Consider the following 16,548-nt stretch of genomic DNA (forward strand, 5'->3'; position numbering starts at 1 on the left):
TGTCTAACGCCCGCCCAGTGAAGCCCTCCCCTCGGGGGACATGGAGACCCGCTGACCCATCTAGAACAGAGCCGAGCCCATCTGAGGACCGTTAGCAGGTGCCCCTCCGACTTCCCGCCCTGCTATTTAACCTTTCCCCACCGGCTGGGCTTCGGACCTTGGGTTGTTTCTCTTGCTCTCCGCCGGCCTCTCCAACCGGCCCACGTCTTCCGAGCTGCTTCCCCGGGGTGGGCTAGGGCTGTCACATCCCCATTATTTTGCTCATTGGATCACGGATACAATTTGCATCGGCTATTCACTGAGTCGATAAGGGCGCTGCGGGCCCAGGGCTGCTGCGACACTTCCAAGGCGAAAGCGCTGCAGGGAGCACGGGGCCAGCGGGGGACTCGAACAGCCCCCCCCCCCGGGGCATTTCAAAGGGGCAGCGCCGTGTGGAGCCCGGAGTCAGCGAGGGAGTCCCAGCCGGCCCTGGGCTGCACACGGGGTCTGGCCCCAGGCTCCACATGGTGCTGCCGCTTTGAAACACCCCTTCTCTTCCCCCTCCCCCGCTGCCTGTCTGGAAGGGCAGCGACTAGTCAACTAGCCGTTCACATCCCTAAACTGGGTACGGATTTTCAGCTGCGGCCTGCTCCGTGCCACATGCGCCAGGGCAGTTTCCTCCTGCGCCTTGTGCCCCTCTCGAGCTTACACAGAACCCCTCGGGCCCGGAGCGCGTGCGTCTCGGCCACAGGAGCTGGTCCAGTAAAAGTCCCGCCCCCCCGGTCTCTAATACAACGCGCCTGCTAACGCTCCCCTGAACGGCAGAAGCCCCATGCGCAGCGACAGCGCCCTGTGGGCTCATTTACGACCTGCTCGCTCTCTGCAGACCCTTCTCAGCCATTCTCCGTCCCGCCCTAGCTGGGCATTTGATTCGAACCCCTCCCCATGCAGCCCTTTGTGCTCGTCCTTCCTGAATTTCACCCTGCTGCTTTCAGACCAATTCACTAATTTGTTACGGTCCTTTTGAATTCCAGTCCTGTCCTAAGCCCTCCCAGTGTGGGGTCATGTGGCTATTTTATAAGCATGTGCGGGGACTTGAAGGCCCGGTGGAGCCGCTGTGTTCATCTGTGCATCTGACGAAGTGGGTCTTTGCCCATGAAAGCTTATGCTCCAACACTTCAGTTAGTCTCTAAGGTGCCACAGGACTCCTCATCGCTTTTGCAGATTCAGACTAACACGGCGACCCCTCTGATACTTGTGTTCATCTGGTTCATCGTCTTAAGCTGAATAAGGACAAATGCAAAGTGCTCCGTTCACGGAGGAACAATCCGTCCCACGCACAGAATAGGAAGTGACTAGGAAGGAGTCCTGCAGAAAGGGACCCAAGGGTCAGAGTGGACCACAAGCAGAATATGAGTCAACAGTGTGACACTTGCAAACACGACTGTGCTCTGCGTTCACAGGAGCGGTGTGAGCAAGACACGAGAATCATTCCTCCGCTCTGCTCTGAATCGGCCTCAATTGGAGTCTTGTGTCCAGTTCTGGGCACCACACTGCAGGACAGATGTGGAGAAATGGGAGAAGGTCCAGAGAAGAGCAACAAGGATGATGAAAAGTCAAGAGAACATGAGCTCTGAGGGGAGGCGGAAGGAACTGGGCTTGTTTGGTTTGGAAAGGAGAAGACAGAGGGACATGAGAGCGGTTTTCAAGTATCTAAAAGGGTGTCACAGGGAGGGGAGACAATTGCCCTCCTTTGCCTTTGAGGACAGGACAAGCAGCAATGGGCTTAAACTGCAGCCAGGGAGGTTTAGGTTGGACATTAGGAAAAACTTCCTGCCTGTCAGGGGGTTACACACTGGAATCAATTGCCTGGGGGGGTTGTGGGATCCCCGTCCCTGGAGATATTGAGGAGCAGGGTGGACAGACACCGGTCAGGGATGGGCTAGACCAGGGCTACTCAACTCTGGAAGCCCTGGGGGCCACAATGATCCTTACTGCACATGCCAAGGGCTACAACTTAAGTGTGGTTGCATAAACATGCAAATTTATGCAAATAGCTTCTGTCACAGTGACAGGCATGAATACACAGATTAAGACAAGACTTCACAACACGCAGGCCCCACTGAAGTCAGCTCTGCTGATATTAATACATGCAACAGTTACCCCATTTCCACCCCTACGACAGCACTTTGAATGAGCAACGCCAGGCCAGGAATTTAACTACTAAAATGCATCCCAACGGAAGGCCATGATACTGACGCGCCATTGCGGGGAGTGCTCTCAGGGGAGGCCACGCTCAAAGGATCCCACCCGTGGGCCGCGTGTTGAGCCCTGCGTAAACAAACCGCCCCGCAGGCCACAAACAGACCACGGGCGGCATGTTCAGTAGCCCTGATCTAGATGGTGCTGGGTCCTGCCATGAGGGCAGGGGACGACTCGATGCCTCTCGAGGTCCCTGCCAGTTCTAGTGTTCTATGTGGTCTGATCCACTGCACATCACAAACCACAGAATCTTTGCCTCCCCCCCACTCCTGTGGAGGACCCCGACCTCTAGCTGAGTTACTGTGGTCTTCAAAAGCTTCAGGGGTAGCCGAGTTAGTCTGGAACAGGAAAAACCACCAATGGTCTGCAGACGGGATCAGGAGCTTTCGTGATGACCGGAGACATCTAAAGAAGTGGGCGGTGCCCACGACAGCTCATGGTGCTATCGACAGGTGGTGTTAGTCTATAAAGTGCGACCAGACCATTGGTTGTGGTCAAGTCGTGGCTGAAAGCCCTCAAAGGACAGAGAATCTACTGTTGCACTCATGTAACCTGCAAGTGACCCCAAACGTGACGAGACACCAGCCGGACACCCGGGAAAGAATTCTCTGCAGTAGCTCGGAGACCTGCCATCAGGTGCCCCATCACTGGCTGTTGGGGATTCTGGCTACTAAGCATCACAGACTGGCTGGGAGCCACAGTAGCGATCAGACCAGCCCCTCCATACACGCGCCACGCTCAGCCTTGAAGCCAGGTGGGTTTTGGTCCCACTGTTCCCTCTGGCAGGCTATGCCAGAGCTTCATGCATCCAATGGTTAGAAGCCATCATCTCCTTTCAAACTGCCCCTGTCGACGGCCAGTTTAGAGACACTCGACTCAGTTATCCAGGCCAGTATGCTCGCTCCGCCTTGTCACTCAGCCGCTTTGGAGTGAGGCCTCTGGACCACATTTGTGAGAACGCCCCCCGCACGGCCAGCAGCCTCCCTAAGCATCAAGCCAGGTCACAGCCGCTACTTCCCCCCTTCTGGAGATCAGGGTCCTGCCGATGTTGCAAATTACCCTGGACTGTTCAACAAATCCACATTGGCCACCACTACAGCCCTGCTAGTTTGTTCCAGTATCTTCCCAGACTCTGAGGTCGGGCTGTAACCATCTGTAAGCCGCTCGCTTCTGCTGGTGCACCTACAACTGTTTTCTGAGTTACCCCAGGGCAAGCCCACTGCCAGCAAGGGGGCACCCTGTACGTAACCAGGATTCTCATTTGCCCTATGGAAACGGTTCATCGATTAATACAGTTGCGATAGAAAAACCTAGCATGGTTTTCCAATCCCTGCCAGGGACTAAAGGGCTACAGATCAGAACCACAGTGCATTGACCAGGGCAATGACTTACACAGAAACGCAATCTGTAAAGCCTCTTGACACAGGTGGGTTTCGAAGTTAAACTGCATTTTAAATCCCTGTCAGCATCCCAGGAGGGGTTACATGCTGGAAAGATTTGGAAGCGGTCGGTCAGAGGTGCGCGCGCACGCACACGCACACGCACACACGCACACACACACGCACACACACGCACGCACACACACGCACGCACACACGCACAAAAAGCAGATGGATATCAACAGCAGAACAGAACACACACAAGTGTCCAAGCGAGCACTACTCAAGGAGAAGCAGCAGAAACTCCCATCTGAACATCACTTGTCTCATGCTTGTAGGAATGGGAAGAGGTGCACGAGGGGCAGAACACATTGAGCAGCACAGAGCTTCAGACACAGGTCCACAAAGGAAATTCCACCACAACACTCCCAGCTGCCTTGTCCACGCTCACCGTTCGATCCAGCACTAGTGCAGCTTTGTTCGGGGACTCTACAATTGTTAGATCACCGTTGGGTTGTACTGGACGATATTTCCAACCAGTGAGAGAGGAAGAAACTACCCATGCTCTCTCCTTGGAAGGCTCATAGGGGTAGCTGTCCTAATCTGCATCTTCAAAAATAACGAGCAAGTCTTGGAGGTGCCCCGGGATAACAAACATACAGGGTCATGAGCTTTCGTGGGCAAAACCCACTTCAGATGAGTTGGCGTGGAAGCCACAGAATCCAAGGCATACAAGAGCAAAAGCAGTTCTCTGACTGAAGGACCCATGGTAATGAAGCTAATTAAGCAGGCTGGATGTGTCCCATTCAAAGCTCTTGATGTAAAATGTAAGTATCAAAGGCAGGGGGAATTGGCTGTAGAAAGCATTAACCAGTTTAGGGTCTTTATTCAAGCCCAGAGTAACACTGGCAAACCTATGAATGAATGCCAGATCAGCAGACTCTCGATATATGGGGGATAAAATGCCTTTGTAGAAGGATGGCTACTTCTAAATCCATTCCTGAATGTGTAGGGAGGTTAGAATGGTCCCTATAGGTCTACATGCGTCCCCATTCCTGAGGTCTGATTTGTGTCGGTTTGTCCTTTGGCGCAGAGACTGTCCGGCTTGGCCAATAACATGGCAGAGGGGCATTGCTGGCACATGACGGCAGAGATCGCATGAGAGGACGTGCAGGCGGACGAGCCCCTAATGTGGTTTATGCGGTTAGCTCCTGTGGTGTCGTTGCTTGGACAGAACTGGCACTGAGGCTTCATTAACATGGGTTCTACAATGGACAGGGGCTGCTTTTGCTGCTGGATTGTGTGTCTCCCACTTCAACTCACCCGAGGAAGTGGATTTTGCCCACAAACGCTCCAGACCTTATATATGTGTTAGTGTCTAAGGTGCCACAGGAGCGCCCCTTGGACGAACAGTGCAAGGAACACTCACCGTACTGCTAAATCGGAGCCGGCAGACACACAACGCAGGAACGCAGTCCCCGGCTGTTGTTCATCGCGCAGCCAAAGCAAAACTCGCCAGGATTCTAAACGATGGCTGCATTCTTTGATCCCGTATGTGAGCATTTTGCTCCGGTTACAACAAGGTTCCCAGCAGATTTCTTCAGATACATGAGCACCACATCTTAAAACCCCATCACACGTGCATTAGTCACAGGAGAAAATGGCTGGCTGACCCACGGCTGACAGACTCCATCGCCGCCTCACACAACCCACTATTAAAATTTAACAATGTCAAAACCAGCTTCCTGCTCTGCTTGCAGTGCTGAAGCAAAGCAGTCAAGCTTTGGCTCGAGAGAAAAAGCAATTGTCAAAAAAGGCAGCCTCGGAATCCAGAGATTTCATTCTGAAACAAATTAAGGCAGCTGAGTCCCTGAAGTTCAGACCAGTCCTTTGGGAGGATGCAGAGCTGCATCTTAATACCCACAATCTCTGAACTTTGAGGAAAGGGTATTTACATAACTGAGCTTTGAAAAAAAACCTGTTCAACATTTTCAACCATTTTATCTGGGCTGTTGATGCCACGAGACTAGAAAAAAAGCAAACCAGCTTGAAATCCTCCATACTGCTTAAGACACCAACTCTCACCTTCCATTTTTGGGATCAACTACTGTCCTTTGTACAGATTTTCAAGCGCTACCACGTCCCCTTGCTAGTTGTAACGTCATTATCCACTCAAGAAACGACTTCATGCCACTTCCTGGAGCTGGCTAAAACTGTAAGTAGGATGAATGCTAGACCCCGTCCCTTCCCACAACCTTGTTTAAACATTCTTTGCTTTTAGCAAGTTGCTTTCAAAATCATTCCCACGAGGAGGCGTCGTCCAGCGAGGGGAGAACACACCCGTGAAGCCAGCATTCTAGAGTCTTTACGCAGCAGATGGAGAAAGGAGAAAGAAAAGGGAATTCCAAGAGCATTTTTGTAGAACACTGTAGGGATAACATATTAATGTATTAAAAGTGATTCCCCCAAGTGGAAGTGACTCCCCATAATTTGTTCCCCACAACTTAAAGTGTTTAGATTTTTTATTATGTTAAGATTGTTAAATGTTTAGATTTATTACTATTGCCCCTCTAGAATATAATTTGTTAGGAATGTAATATTAGGTCATGTAACTTAAAACTGTTAAAAATATAATCCTATGTAGCCAGACACTGCTCCCCTCTCTGCGTCCCCGGGCAGGCTTAAATTTATTGTTACACAATTGACGCCCATTCTCTTCAAAGCATTGTGAAGCAATTAACCCTAATCGCAAAGTGAAACATTGTAACTTTAACAGTAACTAACTCAGCACTCAGAGAATGTTTTAAGAAATGCCACCCAGAAACTTTTGGAACTACAACTCTGATATATGTTATTATACAAAATACTGTATTGGAAACATTAATTAGGGAATGTATGTAAGAGAGAGAGAGTGCTTGGACGATGAGTGAATGGTTCTGAGAGGTGCCAGCCTGAGAATGCAGCAACAAAGGGCTGAAGAAGGCGTCAGGTGCCAGTGCAACCAAAAGGTGCCAAGTGGAGAAAACCAAGTACTGGAGTCCACCCTGTGAGATCACTGACCAGCACCTGGCAGCCACCCTGGACATCAGCATGATGCAGCAATTCCCATAGACTGGCATTGGAAGAAATTCCTATAAGAACTGGACTAAAAGACTATGGAGTCAGAGTCCAAGGTTCTGCTGCCAGCCCACCAGGAGCTTCAGATGCGCATCTGATCAGGACTTCGCTCCCCACTCCCATCACTTGTGTACAGAATACCTGGCCAGTATTCTGTCACAAGCAACTTCCAGGCTGGTAACTGTAACAATACACAGAACCTGAATGAATGGATGAATGAGTGTGTGTGTGTGTGTGTGTGTGTATATATATATATAAGTGTATAAGGGTTAAGTAGTGATAGGAATAAGTAGTTAAACAACGTTGTTTGCTTCTATCTTTTATTATTATCTTTACAATAAATGTGGCTTTTTGCCTTATCCCCCTCATAAGATCCTGCTTGCTTCTATTGGTACAACATTTTGGTGGAGAATGCGAAAGGGGGAATATTGGTAAAGAGCCTCAGGTATTGTGGACATTGGTGTGCACACAGCTGACTCTACAGAGAGCAGTTCTTTTTTTTTTTTTGGTTAACCAAAGCCAGCTGACCTCCAGAGGGTAGAGGCTTCACAAAAGAGCTCATAGTAAAAATAAGCTACGGTTATTCATTCCCATGAAGAGGAGTTGTCCAGCGAGGGGAGAACACACCCGTGAAGCCAGCATTCTAGAGTCTTTACGCAGCAGATGGAGAAAGGAGAAAGAAAAGGGAATTCCAAGAGCATTTTTGTAGAACACCAGTGATTTTTATTTCACCAAATGCTTCTGTGGATGGAGAATCCCTATAAAATGTCCATGGCACTTTGAAGTTGGCTTGCAAAGAGGAGAAAGTTTGCCCTTTTCTGAAACTTTAAAAGCTGCCTTTGTCCATAATAAAAAGGTGAGGTGCAGTGTGTGTTTTCCACCCCTCAGTATGAGAGATCAGGTCTGGTGCCCTCAGCCTTTTCGTGACAGACGCTATGGAGAATGGTGCGCTTGGTCGGGTTATGACATTTGGGAAGCCATGCTGGGAAACCAGCTTGAGAAGTGATTTTGTTTGGGTGTCTCCGCCATCCCAACACCAGACACTGGGGAAACGTAGTGGAGATGATCTCATGCCTCAGTTTATGTCTTCCCCCCCCCCCCCGCAGCCAGTTTAACCTCCTGGACTTGAAGGAGCCACATGCTTCGTCCTGCCTCACGTATAGCCCTCGACGGCTACATCAGCAGCATCCCTCGCCACCCCAAAATGACAGCAGCTGGAATGTTCCGTTACATCAGAACCAATGGTCCACCTAGCCCAGTGTCCTGTCTGCTGACAGCGGCCAGTGCCAGGTGCCCCAGAGGGAGTGAACAGAACAGGGAATCATCAAGAGATCCCTACCCTGTCACTAATTCCCAGACAGAGGCAAGGGACACCATCCCTTCCCAGCCTGGCTAATAGCCACTGATGAACCAATCCACCATGAATTTATCTAGCTCTTTTTTGAACCGTTATAGCCTTGGCCTTCAGAACATCCCCTGGCGAGGAGTTCCACAGGTTGGCTGTGTGAAGAAATACTGCCTTTGCTTTGTTTTAAAGCATTACCTGCTTTTTCCAAGTCATCACTGCACTTTCTTGCATGCTGCCCATCAGAACATAACATGCCATTCCTCCGCGTGTCTGCGGGCTGCTCCTCTCTGCTCATTGCCATCACAATCCAGCAAGGTATCTAAACTCAGGCATATGCTAATGCACACAGAGTGCTGCCTTTGAACTTAAGTATGTGGCTCCCTTTAATTCAGTAAGTACCCCAGTGACCCAGGGGCCTAACTCCCTCCTGAAGCCCCATGTCTGTTATGCCTCCTGCAAGCAAGGGGCTGACTAAAGATGGCGAGGTATAAAGGCCACTGGGACTTGGCCATTTAATGAACATGCTCTGATGCTCCGTTTTGACGACAGAACCGGTTCCTGGCAGGATGGTGTCTACACAAGTTGTACTAAAGTGCCTAACATATTTTGGTCACTGCTAGGGATTAATTGTACATGAATAACAGCCTTTACTGAAGGTTCTGTACCTCTCTCTTAACGATCGACTACCAGCCCTCTCAACACGCATCTGGCGCCAGCAAAGCCAGATTTGACCTTCCTGACTGTCCTAAAGCAAAGGGTTTTTTTTTTTCTTATTAAAATAGGGAGCCTTCCAATCCTCCTTTATCCACTTTGAAGAACCCCAAAAGGGGACGCACACCACCCGGGAAAGGCATGGCCACCTGTATTGTACCAGGGTGCTAATGGTGCTTGGGGTTATAGAAAATATTAGTTTTCAAGGCACGTGGAGATCGATGTCTCGAAAGTCAGGGTGGGCAAGATCCGGTCCGTGGGTTGGATCCGGCTTGCCAAGCCTTTTGATCCAGCCCACAATCCTCCCCCTCCCCCACCCTGCTCCCAGGCCAACGGAGACACGGGGGCAAGGGAGCAGACAAAGTCATTCTCTGTTCAAAGTGGCTGGTGGCTCCCTCCCTCTCCCAGGGGCAGGAGGCACTTAAAGGGAACCACCCCCACCCCTTCTGGGAGTGGAGCTAGTCAACCACACTTTGTGAAGAAGTCCCCCTGCAATAATTATTGCCCACCCCAGCTCCAAATTACACGAAGAGGGGTGTTGGTTACTTGAAATGGAGAGCCACTTCCAATCAAAGGCACCTGGATTTTATTGTGAAAGGGCTATTTGGAAAGTAACTGCTAGTCTAACATGCTCAAGCCACCGCTGCGATTCTTTTACTTCACAGACCCAGGGCTAGTACAACATGGGAACAGATTCCTGCCCGCATTGTAGCGGCTACTTTTCCAGAGTTTTTAATTGTGAATTGAATGCGATGCTAACACACGTGGGCCCTTATGCACCCAAGCTTAGTGAGCACGGACTATAAATAAGCAACTTCTAGTTGCTAAGGAGCAGACCACAAATGCAGGGCATCATACTCTCCACCACTCAAAGAATTTCTCCGCAGCAAGGGGATTTCTACTATCTGTTGCCTTCATCCAAGTTAGGCCCACATACGGCAGTTTTGCAGAAACGGCTTGAGATGATGCAGCTTCCACCTCTTTGTACAACCTGTGCTGTTGTCCACTTTTCCAGTATCGATAATGTGGAACATGAGAAGTGGTGCACACTAAGTATGGGCTGGAAGGTCACTCATTTGCCTACAGACAGGAGAAACTGAGGCGGGGAGGGGCACTACTGAATGTTACTTAGGACTCAATACAGGCAGCTGTGAGCATGCACATGGTCAGTCACGAAGCTTCCTGTGTGCTAATCAGTTAGTGACAGTCCTCGTCTATTGCAGTGTTGTCTGCTCGGAGGGTGAGCACAACACTATTCCACTGCCAAGCAGACCACAGGTCTCTTGATCCAATTCCATCTGACAAGCAAGCCAGCGACACAAGGAAGACATCATCAGCACCCCTACATCACCTGTGCATGTGCCAGGGGAACACACATCAGTAAGCCACATCAAACAGCAGAAAACAGGCTTTTATGTCTAGGCATTTACCACCACGGTATCGACTCCTCTGTCGTTAGCAAATCCTCAGTATGGCCAGCCACACCACTGTGCCAAGAGCCTAGTCGCAATTCACTCTCAAAGAAAATGAAGGTGACCCCCGGGGAAAGCAATTTAGAGTGAGGGAGATCATGGGAAGACACACTCCGGCAAGACTGCATTTCAGCTTTCACCGGCCCCCTCTACTCAACTGCTAAAAAGATTTCATCAGGAATCCTATTTACTACGGAAACCAGATGGTGACTCCAAATCTAGATCCCTCTACCAGTAATTATTTACTTTACATGTTTTTATTTCCCTTCCGCGTCTCTTCAGTCTCGTTAACTTACATTTTACAACATTGTTTGTGACTGACACTTCAAAATACACACTAGAAACAACAGAATTACAACCCTGTTCAAGTTTTTCACAACAAAATTTATTAGAAGAATAGTGGTTCTGAAAAGTCTAGCATCCAGTGAAAACTACCATACACAACGTTACAGCTGGGAATGTGTTTCCAAAATGACATGGTCAAATAATACAATGGAGCCATTAAATCTTACACATGCACAACAAGAGAATTAGCGCTTTTGACATACAATGCAAAAAAATGGACCACATGAATTAAAAATTTAAAGTACTTATCACATACATTAAGACACAGCTTATTTAGTCCAGTCAAAAAAATCAGAACTGCATTAAAAAAATTAATGTAGTGCAATCAAACCAAAAACCTTAATTTGTGATCATAAGTGCTCTACTACATAAAAACGTTGATCATAGCAAGGAACAAAAAGTTCAAATCACACAGTACAAAAAATCTGTAAATAAATATAAACTACAGTACAAGAGAAATATTAAATTATACAATTCCGTCAAACTGTAAACAGTATATTGAAATGAGGTCCATAAGAGTAAAGGGGGGGGTTCCTGTTTTTTTTTTCCCATGACACTTGAACTTCTAGAGGTCAGAGAGAAATGCCATTTTCCATACTCGTCAAAGACTATGGGTCATATCAGCAGAAAGAGAACTCTTCTCAGATGTAAAGTATCAAATAAAGCAGCAGAGGCATCGCTGGCTTGCAAATGCAGACAGATTACTACAGGTGAAGAGAAGCAGACTTTGTCTTAAAACGTCACCCCCGTGCAGACACTGCAGACAGGCCCCTCTCTACAACTGTTAAGTGCCAACACCTTTGAATTAGTGCGCAGCCTTAGAAAGAGGCACCTGTCAAGGGCTTAGTCTTTCCAATTATGTGGCAGCGATTATACAGACTATTCTAGACTTGGACCTCTGCTGATTATCTGACAGGTTTACATGCTTGTTGTACACCACCTACTTTGGCAGAACAATTACTAATAAACTCAAAGCACCTCTGGCCCATTGGTTTCCATCACAGTGGCCAGTGCACAGAATTCTCTAAAGACATTGCATAACTAGAATGTAGAGGTCAGACACCCAAGGACCGGTGCTTGAATTTAGAAGTAGTTATGGTGAAAGAGAAGCAAGAGCCACATTAAGAAAATGCCTCTGTAGGGTTTACAGAAGCCACTGGGAATGTATTTTAACTTTAGCTGCACTGGCTAGTAGTGGCATTTTAAAATATATACGTTTAAGATTACATATATGCTATATATGTATATAATACAACACACATTATACAATAGAGAGAAATGTCTTACAATACATGGTTAACAGGAACCCCCATGCCATCTGCTCAGTAGTAATAACTGAATATACAGAATGCCACTCTAAGTGTCTGAGGCACTGTGTGCTGGAGAGTAATACGCAGCTTTAAAATCCGTTTGGCTGAGTTATACCTGGATACCTGAACTGAGTTTTAAGTTGACATTCATCAAAGATGTGCTATCAGCACGTCAAAAGAAAAGCAAAAAGAAAACACAAGTCACTGCTAGGTTTAAGAATAGAGAACAAGTACCTGAATTGAGTGAGGATAGTGTGTAAACTGTCCCTGAGGGTTTTTAAACAGTGTGTACAAGCTGGATTCCTAAGAATATTAGTTTCACTTACATCGCGGACTGATAAAATACCAATGTCTGACAATTTAACAAGTGGAGGTTAGAAAGAGTTATGAGCAAACACTCCAAACAGTTTATACATTTTTAAAGCAGCAGTAAGCTGCTGTAAGCATACATCCCATCAGTACAAGCAACACATGGGACGCAGAGAAAGTTTCTATTTGCAAAAAGCCCATCACATATCAATAAGTAAAGAATAGTCACCTGCTAAATTAGAATGCACCTAATTACAGACTAGCAATTCAAGATTAGATTTTTAATCAAATACTTTGCTATTACATACTAAAATTCTTTAAGCACACGAATGCTGGTATTCTAATCTAGTTAGATTTTTTTTGTTAATGTTCCCCCTTCATTTAAGAAATATACCATTCCACAATTTAAACGTTAAGATCCATTTTCAGTCCTCAGATGTAAAAAGCATGTCAATGAGTTTATATTAAAAATTTACATGGTAAAAAGGCTTGAATTTCAGCCAAAGATTCTAAATACTGCTCATTCCCTGAAGGTGCAAGGGAGAGACAATCCCCACCCATGTTCCTAATGATATATTTTTCGAAACTGAACACTACACAATGGATTTAAATGATTTTTGTTTTGGGGGAATTTCCCTCCTCCCTCTCTGTTACCCCAGATTCCAAATCTCAAACCCTAAAATGGTCTGTGGAAATGATTTGTTAAAATATCAAGCATATACATTTAGAAGTTGCCTGAACATTATAAAATATTGTATCATTAAAGACAGATTAATCTCTCAAGAACTTGTGATCTGACATGGAAAGTGGTTAATAATAATCCTAGATTGTAACATTTACAGTATCTAAGACTCTGAAGACCAGATAAATTAAGACGTTAGTATTATAACACAAAAAGTGCAGAAGTATCCCTTTTCTGGTATTGTACAACAGGTCAGACAAGTGCTTTTATGAGGACAGTAAAGTTTACTGTACTTGCTTCCACAGAGCACAAAAATATCACCTGCAAAAATATTTGAGAATGTAGCACCAAGTGTTTGATAAACTGTATTAATAGCTGTAGTGGTGTCTTCATTATTTTAGGGCGGAGAAAATACCTAAGTGTGATTTCATTTGGCCAGAGACCACAGAACATTCTTTTCTGATGGATCTGTCTATATCCTTACCCCAGTCACCATCACAATCACCCAAACAGACCTAAAAACTTGCTAAATTCTACTCACCCATTCACTAGGGACAAGTAAAATATATTTTTAGAAAACAAAATTTTCTAAGCAGAATTTTAAAAAATCCTTGATTTTTAAAATCCTTTTAAAAATCCTTGTAAAACGGGGGGGCGGGGGGGCGGGAAGAGGAATACATTTTGCAAATGAGCTAGGAAATCTTCATGAGGATAATATAAGGCTATTTTAAAATGAATGTTTTCAGGACATTACCTGAGTAAGGGTATAATTTTATAGGGTATGAAATCCAAGACAGCTGTAATATACTACACAGATTTTGCCCAAGTCAAACCCCGAACCTGTGAGAGACAGATGTTGGAATGCGTGCATTTAACTGCTTGTGGAGTGGTTTTTGTTTGTTTGTTTTTAAGTAACTGGAGTGTACCTGTGGATCATTTTTTATCTCCACAATATTTCTATTTTAGCGATCAAGATAGGAGGAAAAATTAGCTTCTAATTTTGAGTTTTCACCACAGTTCAGAAGCAGTTGAAACCTTAACCAAAACTAGATACATAAAGAGAATGTGCTAAATATAATTTGTATACCAGCATTAGTCAATATAAGCTTATTTAAGAAAAAGGCTGCGTTCCTTAAACCAGTATACATCTCTCCACTGCATACATTTCTACTAGGGAAAACCTCAAGATATTCCTGACGCTCATAAAAATGTAGGCAACACAGCCAATGTTACCACTATGTTTTGGCAGAGAATTTACAACACCAGTCAGTCATTGTGACAAATAAAGCTTTCTGTACAGTGTAATACATTTTCCTGTGTGCTGTTTGGACTTGCAGCTAGTGTACATCATCTTTAAACCAAAGAGTTATGCTTCTGTCTCGAGTGTCTAGCTCTGGTAACCCTGCATTTTGGGTAAGACAAGGGAATTGCACAGCATCCCCTGACTCGCAGGCCACACATCTAGCAATCCTAAAACTCAAGGGCAGCCTAGAAGAGTCTAAACCCGAAATAAACTCAACAGAACAAGTTGGGACCTTGCCTTCTGCCTGACACCAGGGTAACTATCCTTTCCAGTACAGTCTGAAAAACAACAACAGGATATGAACAAAGAAGTTTTGCGGCTTGTACAGAGTTTCGTAAACCCAGGACTAGGGGGACCATTGTGCCAGGTCTCTTCACAAAACCCTAATCCATTTCCTTAGGAAGCCAACCTGCTCTGTACTACTTCCCTGAAGGAAGCATTTACACATTCTTTTAACGCAGGCCTGATGTGACAGCCCAAGCCGCGCATGCTGGAAGTGAAGGTGCTGGGTGGCTTGAAGTAGCAGCCCAGATACATGGTCTCCAGGTGCAGTACCCATGTGTCATAAAAACCGATTCCAGCATCACTGGCACACATCACCCGTGGGCTGCTCGTGAACAATTACAAAGCATATGTGCAGTCCTCAGGTATGTGACTCAGGCCAGAACCACCAAGGTACGTGGTCAGTACGGCAAGCCTGAGCCGCTGGATTTGTTACCAAGGACGAAGCAGCCACCATATATATACACACACACAGGTATTAAAAATCATTTTGGCTCTGAGATGGGATGCATCAGGGCTTGACTTCAGACCTAGTGGTAAGGCAGGCCACACCAGAGATCGGGTGCCGGGCAGGGATGCTAACAAGTGGTTAATTAGGTAACCATGTAACTGCTGAAATTTGCAGTGGTTATATACTGCAAGCTCTGCAACACAGTTTATACTGCAGAGCCAGCAGCCAGCTCCCGCCTGCTGCCCCATTCCTGGGGAGCCGAGCCAGAGCTGGTATGTAACCGTTACAGTTAATGATAGGCTTGTGCTTATCGATTAACCATGTAAGCGGTTACCTTGTCCTGGGGCCTGTACGAAGAGCACACTTGTTTTGTGTTGCGACTCAGGGACTTCATTGGGCTGATGCAGAAGCAGTGACGATAGATTCTAGATGAAGCCATGACATGAGGTTTCAAATGGACTGCATGGGGCTCTGGGACCCTTCTCTCTAAACCAGAGATAAAATACGCCCAGATACTCTCTGTCCCTACAATGCAGAATTGGAATGTTCCACTCTTTAGAGATCGAGTCGAGTGTAACGGCCACAATTGGTGCCTACAATATTGTGGAATGAGGATCCAACTGTCTCAAGTGAGGTAATCATTTGCAATAGGTCACCAGAGTTCTAAAAAGCACTTTTACATTTTACAGGTCCAAATAAAAAACGGATACATTTCATACATGTCGGGCTCTCTCACCAGAACTGTACGATAATTAACTCCACACCAGGACCCCTACCACACATAGCCGTACTCATCTTCATTATATGCTGCAGCAAAGATTTATAAAGCAACATCTAAACTTCAGTACAATATGAAAATTGATTCTTAAAACTTTATACACACAAAATATAACATTACTTTTCTAGGATAGGGGTAGGGAGAGGGATTTCTCCTTCACGATAGTTGGACTGAAAAAAACAGTTTTCAGAGAGAGCCACAAATATGATTCACAGTTTCTTGTTGTCAGCAGCCTCCTTCAGCTAAGTGAAAACTACATTGCCCATGTAGTACACAACAATACTGCTGAATCCAATGACTACACCCGATGGATATCCTTGGGAACAAGAGAAAACTAAGGACTGAAAATACCTGAAGGCTGCCTTGATTTTCACAGGGTAGCAGTTTGCCTGTGTTCTGTTATCATTGTGCTCCCACGAACAGCACCAGGAGGAACGAGGTCTAAGCCCTGTCTCCTGTCCAACAGCTCCAAATCACATAAGCATCCACTTATCAGAAACAACGCCTTTGTCAGAAAGGCAGCAGTGAGCCACATCTTCACACACCCAAATATGGTCAGCTGGGAATTCTGGCCATGCAAACTGCGACTCAGCAGAAAATTAAGCATGCTAATGGACAAACATTCATTCCAATTATATATTTAAAATGATCCCAAATACCACAAAGATAGCTACACTGAAAGCGCCTGTAAAGAATATGTAGTAAAAAAAACAAACCCCAAACATCAGTGGATCACTGCAGTGCTAGAGCGTTAAGTCATGTGATCAGTTACCTCAGAGAAAATACATGAGATGGACTTGGAAACCAAACTGAACATTAA

The sequence above is a fragment of the Pelodiscus sinensis genome, chromosome 8 (genome assembly GCF_049634645.1).
Source record: "Pelodiscus sinensis isolate JC-2024 chromosome 8, ASM4963464v1, whole genome shotgun sequence".
NCBI lineage: Eukaryota > Metazoa > Chordata > Testudines > Trionychidae > Pelodiscus > Pelodiscus sinensis.